Source organism: Petromyzon marinus, chromosome 30, assembly GCF_048934315.1.
Source record: "Petromyzon marinus isolate PM22_M1 ecotype Great Lakes invasive population chromosome 30, UKy_Petmar_22M1.pri1.0, whole genome shotgun sequence".
NCBI lineage: Eukaryota > Metazoa > Chordata > Hyperoartia > Petromyzontiformes > Petromyzontidae > Petromyzon > Petromyzon marinus.
In genome coordinates this window covers 3,448,550-3,463,403 of record NC_133696.1, presented here as the reverse complement: position 1 = coordinate 3,463,403, position 14,854 = coordinate 3,448,550, and the positions used below count along the sequence as shown (strand labels likewise).

Here is a 14,854-nt window from a genome sequence, read left to right as displayed (position 1 = left end):
TTGCGCCACCTGCTAAATAAGGAAACACCACCCGCATGTTCCACTCCACCAATAAGCATGATACAGTGTGCAAATTATATATCGTGCAGGGAGATCTGACAATATTTTTAATACAAATAAAAAAACAGTCTGAAAAAGCGTCGAGTGCTATAATTAGCCCATTACAATGCAGCTTTCTGAAACGCGGATTTAAATTATTGTTTCGCGACCATTTTGTGCGTGCGTGTGTTTCTACATCACAGAGCAGAAATAAAATATGAACGCTCATAATTGTTATTGCACACAATTCTAAATTACCGCGCAGTGCACTTTTACATTTCTCTGCGAACCTAGAGAGCATGCCGACAGCGTTTATTGAAAAGTCAGAGCCCGCGTACAGCAACGTATGAGATCTTTCAAGTCTTTCCCTTGGCCTTTGTTCACCAGTTGTGTCCACTAAATTCCAGACGGATGGCTGAAGGCGTACTCGTAAGTGACATTGCATGCGTCGGGGTGGTAAAAATCCAGCACGCACAAAATCCAGGACTCGCGGACCTGATGGCTTGCCGCGATTTGTCTACTTAACGTATATAAATACAGCCTCGCACTGCAAAATAAAGACGGGCAAAGAACATAACAGATGAAACGAAGTAAAAAGTCAAACATGTGCGCAACAACTCGGGTCGGACGAGAGCCGTCCCTCGGGTATGGCGAATCTGGATGATACCTCCCCGCAGAGATCGATGTACACTGCACGGACGCCCCAGTGAAATAGGCAAAAGAGGGCATTTTATAGACCGCTTTGGGGGCAGCGACACACGTCACCATGAAGCAGTGCCTTTGACAAAACAAGCAAGTATATATGTGTGTGTGTAATTTTTTTTTAAAAATCCCCTGTGCACCCTTGAACTGACTCTTTGGGCAAGTGCTGTTTGTGAGTACCTAGTAAGGCCAGCACGGCACACTGAAGGGGTGTGTGCCACCACCACACCCAGCTGGCCACCTTTGTCTCCCCCGTGCCGATGTTTACACGCAGCACAAGGTACAGTTCTGGGGCTTGGTCGACCGAGGGGAGTCATCAGGACTGGTTCGAATATCACACTTACATTCGCCGTGGTTTCATGAAGCTTTCTCACGTCGCGTCACTCCCAGGGATATATTCATTAAGCGCTTCCCTTGGCATTTTAAAATGTAGATATCGGACAGAAACTAGATTGAAATGCTTTTCACAAGTCAAATAAGTCGGTAGTTTGAGCGATCAACCACGATATTACATCACCGTGTACCCTACGTGGAGTACGTATTATTATTACAATCGGTTCGATGTTTACACCCCAAACCATCGTGTACACAAATAAATATCTTGGTAACTTTAGGATGCACCCCCACCTCTTGCCAGGGGAGCTACGGTGGTGAGACGTTAACTGCCTTGCCTGGTATACAGGGGTCGTGGGTTCGATCCCGACCCTGACGCCTGCCTGAATATTTGGAGTTTGCACGTTCTCCCCGTCGTCACGTGGATTTTTCCCTAGGCCTCCGGTTTTTCCCTCCGCAATTTTTGACTGCTATAAATTTCCACAAGATAAGCCTCTTCGTTAAGCTATCATTTGTGGCCAGGTCGCTTCTGAGAAATAGCTGTATAGCTCAGCGTGCCTTACCTGATAAAATAAAAAATGGTTTTAGTTTAGTTTTATAGGTCTGACCATGACGTAAAGCTTTCGTGACTGCAGGAATTCATATTCTTGGGTGTTTCGGTAAGGTCACGTAGATAGGTTCAAAGAAAACAACAAAAAATAACAAATTATTTTATTTTTCTTTCAGAAAAGATATAGGAATGACCATGGCCAATTTCCATTCATTTGCTTTTACTGAAGAACGGGGGCAAGGGATGGAGACATGGGGAATCAATTGCAGAGCTAATGTTTGACGGCTCGTTTAAGTCCCAAGGAGGATATACATCACAGGCATGTATCACGCCGGCAATAAGCTTCCCCGTTGCCCTGTTTGAGACAACAATCATTCCATTTTCTTTTAACCCTTTGAGGGGTATTAGCCCTTATGATATATTTATTTCTTGGGTAAAAAAAATGGAAACAGCATAGCGTGAGCATATAAACGACAAGATGAATGATATCCCATAAAGCCAGTGGACTGTGGGGCGAGTACTATCAAGCATCTGTTAAGTCCAGAATGGCAAGTGACAGGGTGTTTTTGCAAGCAACAGCCCTGGCTACCTTTGTCTTCCCAGTGCTGGCATTGACACGCTGCACTAACTGCTTACTGCATCAACCGAGGATGAGCATAGAAGCCACGATATACTCAGAGAAATGTTCAGAATCGGAATAATTGTTTACACTGGAGGAATCCGACCAGCTATAAAGCTTTTTTTTCCCACAGTTGTCCAGTAAATTGTTAATTGTCATTGGAAACACTTAATCAGCAACGCGCTTTTAATATCTAATTTGAGAAACTATGGCAACTTGGCATTGCAATGGCACGGAGTGACGAGATTCATAAATGAGTAGAACACGCCATGTCCACTCTTGTGCACTCTGCCTTTGTACATTTTGATCTGAATTCATATCCAGATTCCAATTGCCATATTCAGATTAAAATTGCCAATGATGTTTGGCAGCATCTAGGACAATTTTAACCGAAGCCACTAGGATGTTATCAACCACTTCTACTACCACTCCCAATATATGTATTTTTACGACAGAACACAAACAAACGTGGACCATTTCCGGATAAGCGTTAACAAGAGCAGCTGCATTAAAGAAAGTGTAATTATTTTGTACTGTTGTAAATTGTGTTTGCATGGCTCTGCGGTTTTGCCGCTCTCTTGTGCAAAATCATTCAATTTCCTCCAGAGGCTTTTGATAAAACCTGGAGCACAATTGATCGCAGTGCCGGGTAAGGAATGAATCGAAAATAATGCACAGCACTCTGGCGAACACATGCTGGAAATCCTACGAGAGTGAGAAGCGATGAAGCAGTTAAGTGTGACAGACCAATCTGCTTTTATCATTGGCGGCTTTGATCTTTTTGCGGTGACGGCTTTCAATTCCATACTTCAAAAAGCTTCAAGATGCAGCACGCGGCACGCCAGTGGAACCTTATCTTTACTTTCAGGTACATGAACTCGTAAAAAAAGGCAATATTTTTCTCGTATCTTTAATGACTTGCGCCGTAAATAATTTACATTTAACGAATTTCAGGCGGCTGCGCTTTAATTATTTTGCTGCGGCTCTGTAATTGCGTTTAAAATATAGATATATATAAACAAGAAAATATGATTCGTGACCTTTGAGATTTTTTTTACAAAATATCACTGATAAGTAAATATTTACTTTCATCTCAACGTCAAGGTCACGAGATGGCAGATCTTGACATTGAACAAAAGCGAGAACACCACGAGTGGTTTTCAGTTTCGGCCCCGAGGGAAAATAAACCCGTGACTGCATCTGTTCAGCCACTTCACCGTAATGTCACTTATTATAATTATTATTATAATTATTATAATAATAATAAAAAGCCGAATTGTCCTCGTCACCCCGCAATCATTGCCTTAACCCGTACCCCCTCTCCGCAAGCTTCCTTAATTTCAACTGGGTTTTTTTTTATATTGCAATTGGCATCGCGACGCTCCCCACATTCAGCAGGGGTCTTTTGATGTCACCATCCGCAAAACCGGGCAAGTGGTTTGACCCACTGCCCTCCGTGATGACCACGAGTCGGCGTACACACACACACACGAATACACGATGAAAGCCATACAGGTGAGGCGAATACGCGGCAATCGGTAACCTTTTCTTCATTTTAAAATCCAATTTCATTACCAGTTCTGTTTGGTATCATTGCGAAGTGTCCAATCAGAACGCTCGCAGAGCAGTGTATTGACGCACCGGCGGGAATGAGCCACTGAAGACTGCCACATAGAACTACTGCCGAGATATTATTCCAATGACCTTTTGTCTACACTAGGGGGCACTGCATCGCCCCTCGTGCCCTGCTGTTGATAAATGTTTGTTACATGGCAGTCAGTCCAATATTTTTTACATTTTCAGATCTTAATTGAGCAAAATTAAGCAAAAATCCACTATTTATTTACAAGGATTGTTTTTTTTTGCAGTCACTGATTAAAACCCATTAACTTACTATACAGTACTTGAAACGCCAGTTTAACCACAGGTTGCTGAACTCGAATCCGAGCCCAGAATATCAGCAGCGCAAGCTCATTTTCAGCCACACTGACCCTGGTAGAAAACCCAGTGAACTTGCAAATGGGTGCCATTTTGCAAGGAAGGATGAAAACACAGAGAAGCAATTAACCTTCTGGCCGGAGGCATGCAGATGCACCACGAGCTCTGATTGCACTTCACTGCCTGTCACGAGGCCTGGTAGCAACTCACTGGGAGCGCTGGCAGATGGCAGCATTGCTAAATTAAGTAATATCCTGCTCTGCGTTTTTTGGTGGTCAGCCAAAGAGTAACTTTACCATTGTACAGGGTCGTCCAGATGTCTCGTGAACCGCCCCAATTAAACGGCCCCAAACATTGTAGTTCCTTTTGCATATTCATTTCTGTTTCAAATTAACCTTACTTTAATCATTTTGTAATGTTTTAGAGAGTTAAATGGACGGGAAGGGGTTAACAAGACATCTGGACCACCATGTACAGCCATTTGGTTTTTTTAAATCTACTGCTAGATAGGGCCACCAGGGTTTGCGACTCGATGATGTTACACATTGTGGTGATTGTCGTGGCCACTAGTGGCTGCGTAGATGATGAGAACCCGTTTCATGTGACGTATCCAATCAAATGAAAAAAGATGTTGACAAAATGCTATTAGAAGCGTGCATCATGAGCTTGATCGATATTATTTGATGAAATAAAATATTAAATTTCGATTTAAAGCTTTCGTGACTGCAATGATTCATCTTCTTTGGTTCTTTCGGTAAAGTCACGTAGAATGAGAATAAAATAATAAATTGATAAAATAAAATAACACAATAATATTCTCACGACGTTTCGGCCACAACACAAGCGGCCGAAACGTCGTGAGAATATTATTGTGTTATTTTATTTTATCAATTTATTATTTTATTCTCATTCTACGTGACTTTACCGAAAGAACCAAAGAAGAAATAAAATATGCCTCTTTTATTTACCTGTTAAGTTTTGTACATTTTACGCTCGAGAAGATAAGCCATGTGTATGACGTGTCCAGGTTGTTTCGCAATGGGTTCCTTAGGCTTGGCACACCTAACGACATAATTGACACTTTAACGTTACTTTAGTGACGTTAAAGGGGTTATAAAGTGAATGGACCGCTTTATTCGCGTTGGTCTTATTTAAACACTTCTAAGTAGACATTACGTTACCCGGCAGCTAATCGGGGTTATGGAGGAGCAAAGGTCTCGAGAGAAATCTTCAACATATCACGGGACCCCAACGTTAACTCCAGAGCTGGGCAATGCAATTGTTAACAGTGTATCTGTTATCCGTTTCAGCACTCGACTCATCGGATAAGATTAATATTTATATATGTGTGTGTGTGTGAAAGCGTCATCGATGTTCTCACATGTGCCACTGGACGGGAGGTGATGGGCGAGTGACATCTTCGGCCGCGTCAAGCTGAACGTGGCTTGTGTGTGTGTGGGAGGGGGGGGTCACCTCCTCGTTACGCATGTTGTTGGGGGCAGCCGCCACTTTAGCACGGTTGGCTACGTATGGCGCGAAAGAAGTTCAGCATACACACGTACATTTTGAAAGGGGGGAGGCGAATAATCGACCGCAACAAGCGTAGTCGATTACGGTATCCAGTCAGGGGTCATCCATTGAGTACGTACGCATGGAGCGGGGAGGGGGAGTTAACCCAAACGCGTAGCTTTCGTATGGGGGGGGGTCTACTGACAATGGACGCATATAAAACGGGGGGGGGTGAAGCCTCGATAATAATTTGTCTACATTGGCCTTCCAATGAGTTAGATAGTCCGGCGGTGGACTATATGTTTGCTTAAACACGTGAATATTATGAATCCTTGATCGTTTCTGCGTGGATTAAATATCGACCGTTCTATAGGACTCGGGGGGGGGGGAGGGGGGGTGCGTCAGGGGTACGTACGCAGGTGGGGGGGGGGGGGCTGTAAAAACTCCACGTGCGTACAGGGAGGGGGGGGGGAGGTCAAATTTTTGACAGATTTTTGCGTAGCTACTAAACGGATGGTCCCTTAGTTCACCGGTCTCACTGACCAATCGTCGTTCCGTCTTCGGTTGAGCTCCCACGACGTGCGGCGTCGTGAACGCGTTGCGCGGAGCGTACGGGATGCAAACGGCGCTTCTCACGCTACGGTGCACGATCGCATGGAGCGACGCGTGGCTTTGATTGAGCGCACAGCGTTTGGCTTCAGACCTTCCTCTGCGGGTCACGCTGTAGGATGGAGTGGTTTTGTTTTAAAAAAAACATCACCAGCTGAGATAGAACAAACATTTGCTTCGGATAGCAGGACAATGTTTCACCACAACAACCATTAGCGTTCAGCACTCCTCTCCCCACTCACCATCATCATCAACATCACTCACCATCATCACCCCACTCATCATCATCATCAACATCACTCACCATCATCACCCCACTCACCATCATCATCAACTCCACTCAATAGCATCATCACCCCCACTCACCATCATCAACCCCACTCACCATCATCATCAACCCCACTCACCATCATCATCAACCCCACTCAATAGCATCATCACCCCCACTCACCATCATCACCCCACTCATCATCATCATCACCCCCACTAACCATCATCATCACCCCCACTCACCATCATCATCACCCCCACTCACCATCGTCATCACCCCACTCACCGCCCATCTCGAATCACCGCCCACACGAGTGGTGATTTTACGAGGACGTGACAAACATAACGACGATTTGTGCTCCCATCGATGTGCCGAGTGTTGAGTCACGCGCCTCCCTGCGATGAGAGACAATTTTGCTCGCGCTAATTCCACTGTAAATGCCGACGCCGCGCCGCGTGCGCTCGTCACCACGTGGTGTGAATATTTCCCGTCTGTGCTGCCCGTAAATCGCTCGCGACCGTAATCAGTTTGCCGAGTCACGAGACCAGGAGGCCTTGTTCCCACCGCGCCTGTTCTCTCTCTCTCAGGATCACATTCAGTTCCGAAGCGTCAAACAACACCAAAGCATTTCTCAATGGATTGCGCAACTTTATCGAGTTTACACGGCCCAAAGCGAGGCCTGTTTTCAACGAGCAGGTCCCGAACACGTTAAAACGTGCGATGCAAATTGTACGTATTGATATGAATTTTAAAAAATATATATATAAAGTTGAAGGTATTTTCGATCAGCTGGGAAAATTGTTTCATTATTGTTTTGGCCTTCCCATACACCCATTAAAATCCTAATAACGAGTGAATTAAGGATAATGTTTACAATCCCTGCTCGGTGTATTCCATTACTGAAATCAAATTTTTTACCATGTAACCATTCCCAATTTCCGTAATAAAACAGCCCATTATACTTATTGCCGGATGAGCCACTAACCCACCTATGAATATTAACATTTTACCAACAACAAAAAATACATGCATACGATATAATCACCAAAAAAGGTAAATTAGTCGCTTGTAAACAATACAAATTATTTACGGCCCTTTGTCAATCGGCTGCTGAATAAAGACCTCCCCAAACCATGATGATGTTAGCCATGACCCTGGAATTGAAATCGGGTTGCTGGGTTCATAGTGCAGTGCGCGAAGGACGGTGCTTCTGCTTGACCCCCTTGTAAATAATACGTCGTGTCATTCACGATTAAATGCATATATCGTGAATGGTATTAGGTGAACTGGCGAGATTCAGTAGCTTTGCCTATTCCTCCACCTTTTATTCTTATCTCAAGATAAATACAGTGAGGGAAAAAGGTATTTGATCCCCTGCTGATTTTGTACGTTTGCCCACTGACAAAGAAATGATCAGTCTATAATTTTAATGGTAGGTTTATTTGAACAGTGTGAGACAGAATAACAACAAAAAAATCCAGAAAAACGCATGTCAAAAATGTTATAAATTGATTTGCATTTTAATGAGGGAAATAAGTATTTGACCCCCTCTCAATCAGAAAGATTTATGGCTTCCAGGTGTCTTTTATACAGGTAACAAGCTGAGATTAGGAGCACTCCCTTTAAGAGTGTGCTCCTAATCTCAGCTCGTTACCTGTATAAAAGACACCTGTCCACAGAAGCAATCAATCAATCAGATTCCAAACTCTCCACCATAGCCAAGACCAAAGAACTCTCCAAGGATGTCAGGGACAAGATTGTATACTTATACAAGGCTGGAATGGGCTACAAGACCATTGCCAAGCAGCTTAGCGAGGTGACAACAGTTGGTGCGATTATTCGCAAATGGAAGAAACACAAAAGAACTGTCAATCTCCCTCGGCCTGGGGCTCCATGCAAGATCTCACCTCGTGGAGTTGCAATGATCATGAGAACGGTGAGGAATCAGCCCAGAACTACACGGGAGGATCTTGTCAATGATCTCAAGGCAGCTGGGACCATAGTCACCAAGAAAACAATTGGTAACACACTACGCCGTGAAGGACTGAAATCCTGCAGCGCCCGCAAGGTCCCCCTGCTCAAGAAAGCACATATCCATGCCCGTCTGAAGTTTGCCAATGAACATCTGAATGATTCAGAGGACAACTGGGTGAAGGTGTTGTGATCAGATGAGACCAAAATGGTGCTCTTTGGCATCAACTCAACTCGCCGTGTTTGAAGGAGGAGGGATGCTGCCTATGACCCCAAGAACACCATCCCCACCGTCAAACATGGAGGTGGAAAAATTATGCTTTGGGGGTGTTTTTCTGCTAAGGGGACAGGACAACTTCACCGCATCAAAGCGACGATGGACGGGGCCATGTACCATCAAATCTTGGGTGAGAACCTCCTTCCCTCAGCCAGGGCATTGAAAATGGGTCGTGGATGGGTATTCCAGCATGACAATGACCCAAAACACACGGCCAAGGCAACAAAGGAGTGGCTCAAGAAGCACATTGAGGTCCTGGAGTGGCCTAGCCAGTCTCCAGACCTTAATCCCATAGAAAATCTGTGGAGGGAGCTGAAGGTTCGAGTTGCCAAACGTCAGCCTCGAAACCTTAATGACTTGGAGAAGATCTGCAAAGAGGAGTGGGACAGAATCCCTCCTGAGATGTGTGCAAACCTGGTGGCCAACTACAAGAAACGTCTGACCTCTGTGATTGCCAACAAGGGTTTTGCCACCAAGTACTAAGTCATGTTTTGCAGAGGGGTCAAATACTTATTTCCCTCATTAAAATTCAAATCAATTTATAACATTTTTGATATGCGTTTTTATGGATTTTTTTTGTTATTCTGTCTCTCACTGTTTAAATAAACCTACCATTAAAATTATAGACTGATAATTTCTTTGTCAGTGGGCAAACGTACAAAATCAGCAGGGGATCAAATACTTTTTTCCCTCACTGTAACTCCACTGGACTGCAATGCCAAAAAACAAATATCTCAATCGACGAACATTTCCTGCGTTCTGTGGGTGGCCTGGCAATTGTAAAGTGCAACGAAAAAAAATTGTCAATTTGAAAACCTCATGAGTGACCAATACGCACAGCAATTGTAAACTCGGCTCTTCGGAAATATGTTCACATCCTGGGGCCCGAGCCTAGACATGTCTGGCTGCGCTTGTGACACATCACCCCCCATCAGCCTGCCTGCATCTGTGATCTTTGGCCGCTAGTGAGGTTGAATCACAGGGTGAAGTTACACGCGAAAAAATACTTTTTAGATAAATAATGTAAGCTTCTTTGTAAAACAACGCGACAATAATAAAATTCGTTCTAAGTTCGTCAATGGAACATTTAAGGCCCAGAGGCTTGAATATTAAAGATATAAATAGGGAAAGAAGTGAGGTCATGGAAGTTGTCTTTTCCCTCCTGTTATAACTACAATCATTGATGTTGTGCCCGCATAGCTTTCTTTCAAGGGATGAATTCCAAAACAGCAGGTTCAGTGGAGGTCTTCATGGTGGTGACTATACAGCTGCGTTGCGGCCCAAACTCAAATTCTGCCCCCACTTTGTTGGCTTGCAAATGTTTTTTTTAGTAGTTCCAAAGCTCGGGGGATTTACGATGCCCATTGTGTTGGTTCCATAGGCTGCGTGCATCTCAGTCAGCAGCAGCCTGTCTGCTTGTAACGGTCCCCCCCCCCCCACTCGCCAATTTAGATGAGTTCTCATAATTCAGGGTCGGAATTCGAATCGAGAATCAATTGTTTGGTGTTTTATTTGGACTCCCGTTTGTATTGTTCCCTGTAACGTATGCATGTTGAACTGCCACGTACGTAGCCGCAGCGTGCGAATCGGAGGTGCGGAGAAAGAACAACAAACTAAACACAAAAACAGTCTTCGTCACTTCGTTAGCCTAAACGTTACGTCTATAATATTTCCACCCACTCTTTTAATCGTGGGGGTCGTGGGGCGTGCCAGCGATATTTTTGCAAATCAAGTCCACCTCTTGTCGTCTTATTGTGATATTCACATCATATGTCGTTGACCTCGCCGCGCAAGACGCCGCGACACACATAGTGTCCAGCATTCTACACTCTTCGTCCGGCTGGTCCTTGACCAAGATGGTGTTGGAAAGTCTGGTCTCTGAGTGACACGGCCAACAACTTTCCTCCGCTCTGATATGAGGTATATAATGTGCATAAATCATGAATATCAAATTCTTACGTGGGCAATTCTAGGCATGTGTCGTGAGCATTTAGGATCAACTTTAATCGATAAACCGACGGCGTGGTTGTGTGGCTTGCAGTCTGCTCTCACGTGATAAAAGAGCAGCTGTGGCAGGGCAAGTGAATGCCTCCTTTTAATTTTGGAGGGCGCTCGAGAAAATATGTGCGTTGAAATCAAACGCTGGGGGCTCCCGCAATACAAAGATGTGACAGCACATGGAATATTTAACAGCTTCCCCTTAAAACTGATACGCGGGGTCCCCAGATGTCGGAAGCATCACGTTGAGTAAAATTAACTGCTAATGAAAGTTGTAACCTGCGATTCATTCTTCAAAGGCATACCGGATTATAATTGTGGAGTACATCCTTGAAGTGCGCAGAGAGCCGGAAAGAGTAGCACATGAATCAACAGGGTAAGAAATGCGAATCTTATTATTATTATTATTTTTGTCTTATAGTCATCGTTGAGGAAAGGCTGTGGCAGGGCACACCATGGCTTTGAGGAATGAAAGGATGATGGATGAAAATGAATGACAAATTATTTAAATAGCACCACCGCGAAGATGGAGCAATGGCAAAACGTTCGTGGCATTTAAACTGATGGCATTGTGGTGAGGCCTTCGTCGAGCAGTGGATAGATAATGACCGACGCCGACGAGGCCATCGTTGAGACTGGCTGCATTGCATTCTGTGGCCAAAAAAACTGCACCAGCCGGAGTGGCTCTTCGCGACTGAGCCTGCTGCTCGTTTGTTTTGGAAACGGCGAATTTTTTTTTTTGAGCCAACACCTGGTCGCACTTTGGGAGTTTCTTCGTGCACTGGGTAGTCGCCTGTGGACATTGATTTTTTTCATTCCCCCCCCCTCCCCGCTTTGTTTCCTGTTCGAGAGACGTTTTCGGGGTGTCGTCGAGGCTTGGTGAATGCTGCACGCCGGGCGTACAGCAGTGGCGCACCGCATTCCTTCTGCCAACGGCCATTCCCTCCCGTTTCATTTGTCTCCTCCCGACGTGCGTGAGCGCCGGGCGCGGTGACAGCGCGCGGGGCATTCGCGAGGCGGGCAACGGCGGGGCCGGTCTGATGGGAGTAGCAAAGAGGCCACCCGTGTACGTGCCAGGCGTCTTTCTTCGATGGCACGGGAGCCATGTGCACGTGGCAACGGCGGCGCGTGTGATGAGAGGCAGGGCGATGAGCGGTGACAACGACGTGACATTTGTCTTTCGGCGGGCACGTCGTCTCTCCGAGCCTGTGCCGGCCTGCCGGGATTCGCCAGACTGCCAGCGAAGCGTGCGAAACAAAATACAACCAAACGTTATTAAGGGAACGCATGCGCACGGGCATGTCCGTCGATGACAACGTCGGCATCAGGCTTGGGCTATGATGCGGAGATCGCATTTAAAGCGAGTTTCCTTTAGGGGTGATGTCACCGTTCACCATCAAAGTCGTATGAGGCTGGTGCAATTGGGGACGTGTGTTTTCTTCAAATGGGTACGGTCACAAACTAAACGTCCTCACAGTCAATATGTATACATCATCCTTATAATAGGAATAAGGTGTCATTTTGACGGTAATTATCGACAGTTTTTTTAAATGGCTTCGTTATGGATTCAATTCATGGTAGTTGTGCACAAAAATCAAAGTGCCATCAACATCCCAGTGTGGATGAAACAGTCAGTTCGTCTTAGTACGTCCGACACCGTGGTATATATTTTTAAACAAACAAATGATCAGGGACCGAATTTCAGTGGAAATTAATTGCCATGCTATGCCCAATTTCGCTCACGATTACCCTCATCTTTAAATGATCTCAGAGATGCGTGCAACATCGAAGACGTGCCCAAAAGTGACATTTTTTAAAAAATTCAGAGCCACCACAGACGTGAGAGATGCCCTCAGCATTCCATTTGCACGTTCGTGGATAGATCACGTGGTGAATTTCCCCACGAGATTTCACATGAACTCGTTCTATAATCATCTCAAAATGTACACGACCGCTGGTGGGAAGTGAGCCAACACTCACGCACACCGGGCAATAGAGGAGTGACCTCTACGACGACAGCTTGAAAAATGTCATCCTCCACAAACAAACGCATCGCATTTGTCCTCGTTTGTTTTTATCTGGTCAATATATCAATCAAAAGTCCTTGATTTGTAACCTGCTAAGAGCCTGTCGGGACCAAGAGTTTCCATTGCAACGGTAGACCTGGGTTAAAAACGAGGCCAGCACCGCCAAAGTCAGAGGGAACAAACCCCAAGAGCAACATAATAGTGCAACACAACAACAGAGAAGAGGCAGCACCATATGAAGCACGATTACAGTTTTCCTAAAACAGGATTCTGTTGTTATTAAAATGTAAAAATGTTTTCATAGTTTAGCCCCAGGACACGAAGGTATTCAAAACACATTTCAAAAACAATTTATCTGGCATTTCATAGGCAGTGGATGCAAATATTGTCTGGGGGTGCTCAAATGTATTTTAGGGATGGCTAAAATTAGATATTTTTTAAAAGAAATTTTACTTTCAGAAACAAATTAAACAATCTTTTATAACCTGGTAAGAACATGTTGAGATGACAATATTTTATAACCTGGTAAGAACATGTTGAGATTACAATAGTTTATAACCTACTAAGAGGATGTTGAGATGACAATAGTTTACAACCTGCTAAGAGGATGTTGAGATTACAATAATTTATAACCTGGTAAGAGGATGTTGAGATAACACTAGTTTATAACCTGGTAAGAACATCTTGAGATGACAATAGTTTATGACCTGCTAAGAGGATGTTGAGATGACAATAGTTTATAACCTGGTAAGAACATCTTGAGATGACAATAGTTTATGCCCTGCTAAGAGGATGTTGAGATAACAATAGTTTATAACCTTCTAAGGGTAAAACCTATTCCTATACTCCTTCTAAGAGGATGTTGAGATGACACTAGTTTATAACCTGGTAAGTGCATGTTGAGACGACAATAGTCGTCTTCTTTGGTTCTTTCGTCGTCTCAACGACAAGTCTACATTTCAAGGGACATCTGGGTGGAGGCAGCACGACATAAAGCGATGAAACAATAGTTTAATGTCTCTTTTAGACAATTAAGACAAATACCGTAATGTCAAAAAAACATTTACAAGAATTGCCACCAGCAAAACAAAGGCTACACTGGCACCCAAGGGCATGGAGTCATCTATTGTCAGTCGACCATACGCTCTGCTGGTGGTGACCTTGATTGGACTCTTTTGTTTTGGGGGTATCCATTGCCATGAGAAATGAAACTGCTTTGGATTACCGATTTGCGTCTATCCACAACTTGCTTTGCTCTTGGTGACCTCGCAATTCTCTCGCCGAGTCCGGCTCCGAGAGGTTTTATTTGTAGAGGCTGTGTTTGATTGTAAGATGGTCAAAACGCGAGAGGGGGCTGCTTGTCCGAGCCACCAATTAACTGCCTCTTGGTCGGACTGTCTCAGTTTAAAATACACATGGATATTCATGCTACTGTCATACACTGTAAAGTAGTACTCTATAGTCGTGGTAAACTTGTATTTGACCAGAAGATGGAAAGCAACCCGTTTAGACGACATGAGGCATGGTCTTATTCACAAGGGTATCCTGGAATTCTAGGTGACCTGCAATGCAGACAAACAAAATTAATTATCAAAGGACGTCCATTACCATTCGGGGTGTAATAATTTGCTTCCCCATAAATAAATTCATTGCTGCAATGGAGAATTGCGATACCATTCAAGAATATATTTGGGTTTTTTTCTGCAAATGTAGCGGCCCCCCGTTGTGGCTGGGTGGGCCACATGAATTCGTGAGACACAACACGCGAGTCCACAGACATTTATGCTTACACTTAGCGCACGATTAATGTACTGTATGTATCATGAGCTCAAGAATCAATAAAACGATACCGATATTGATTGGTATAATCATTTACACCAGTTTGTCAATCCACTACTGGATTCAAGGCTTCCCCACTTCTATGGGCGCCACGGTGGCTAGGAGATGTTAACTACCTCGCTTGCTATACAGGAGATTGTGGGTTCTATCCCGACCCTGATGCCTGTTTATT

General features: G+C 44.4%; 1 protein-coding gene across 4 annotated transcripts in view; it reads left to right on the top strand.

Annotated features, from left to right (window-relative positions):
* The window catches only part of LOC116947471 (FERM domain-containing protein 4A-like), a 267,383-nt gene that overhangs the window by 102,027 nt on the left and 150,502 nt on the right, over positions 1-14,854 (top strand). The window lies entirely within an intron of this gene.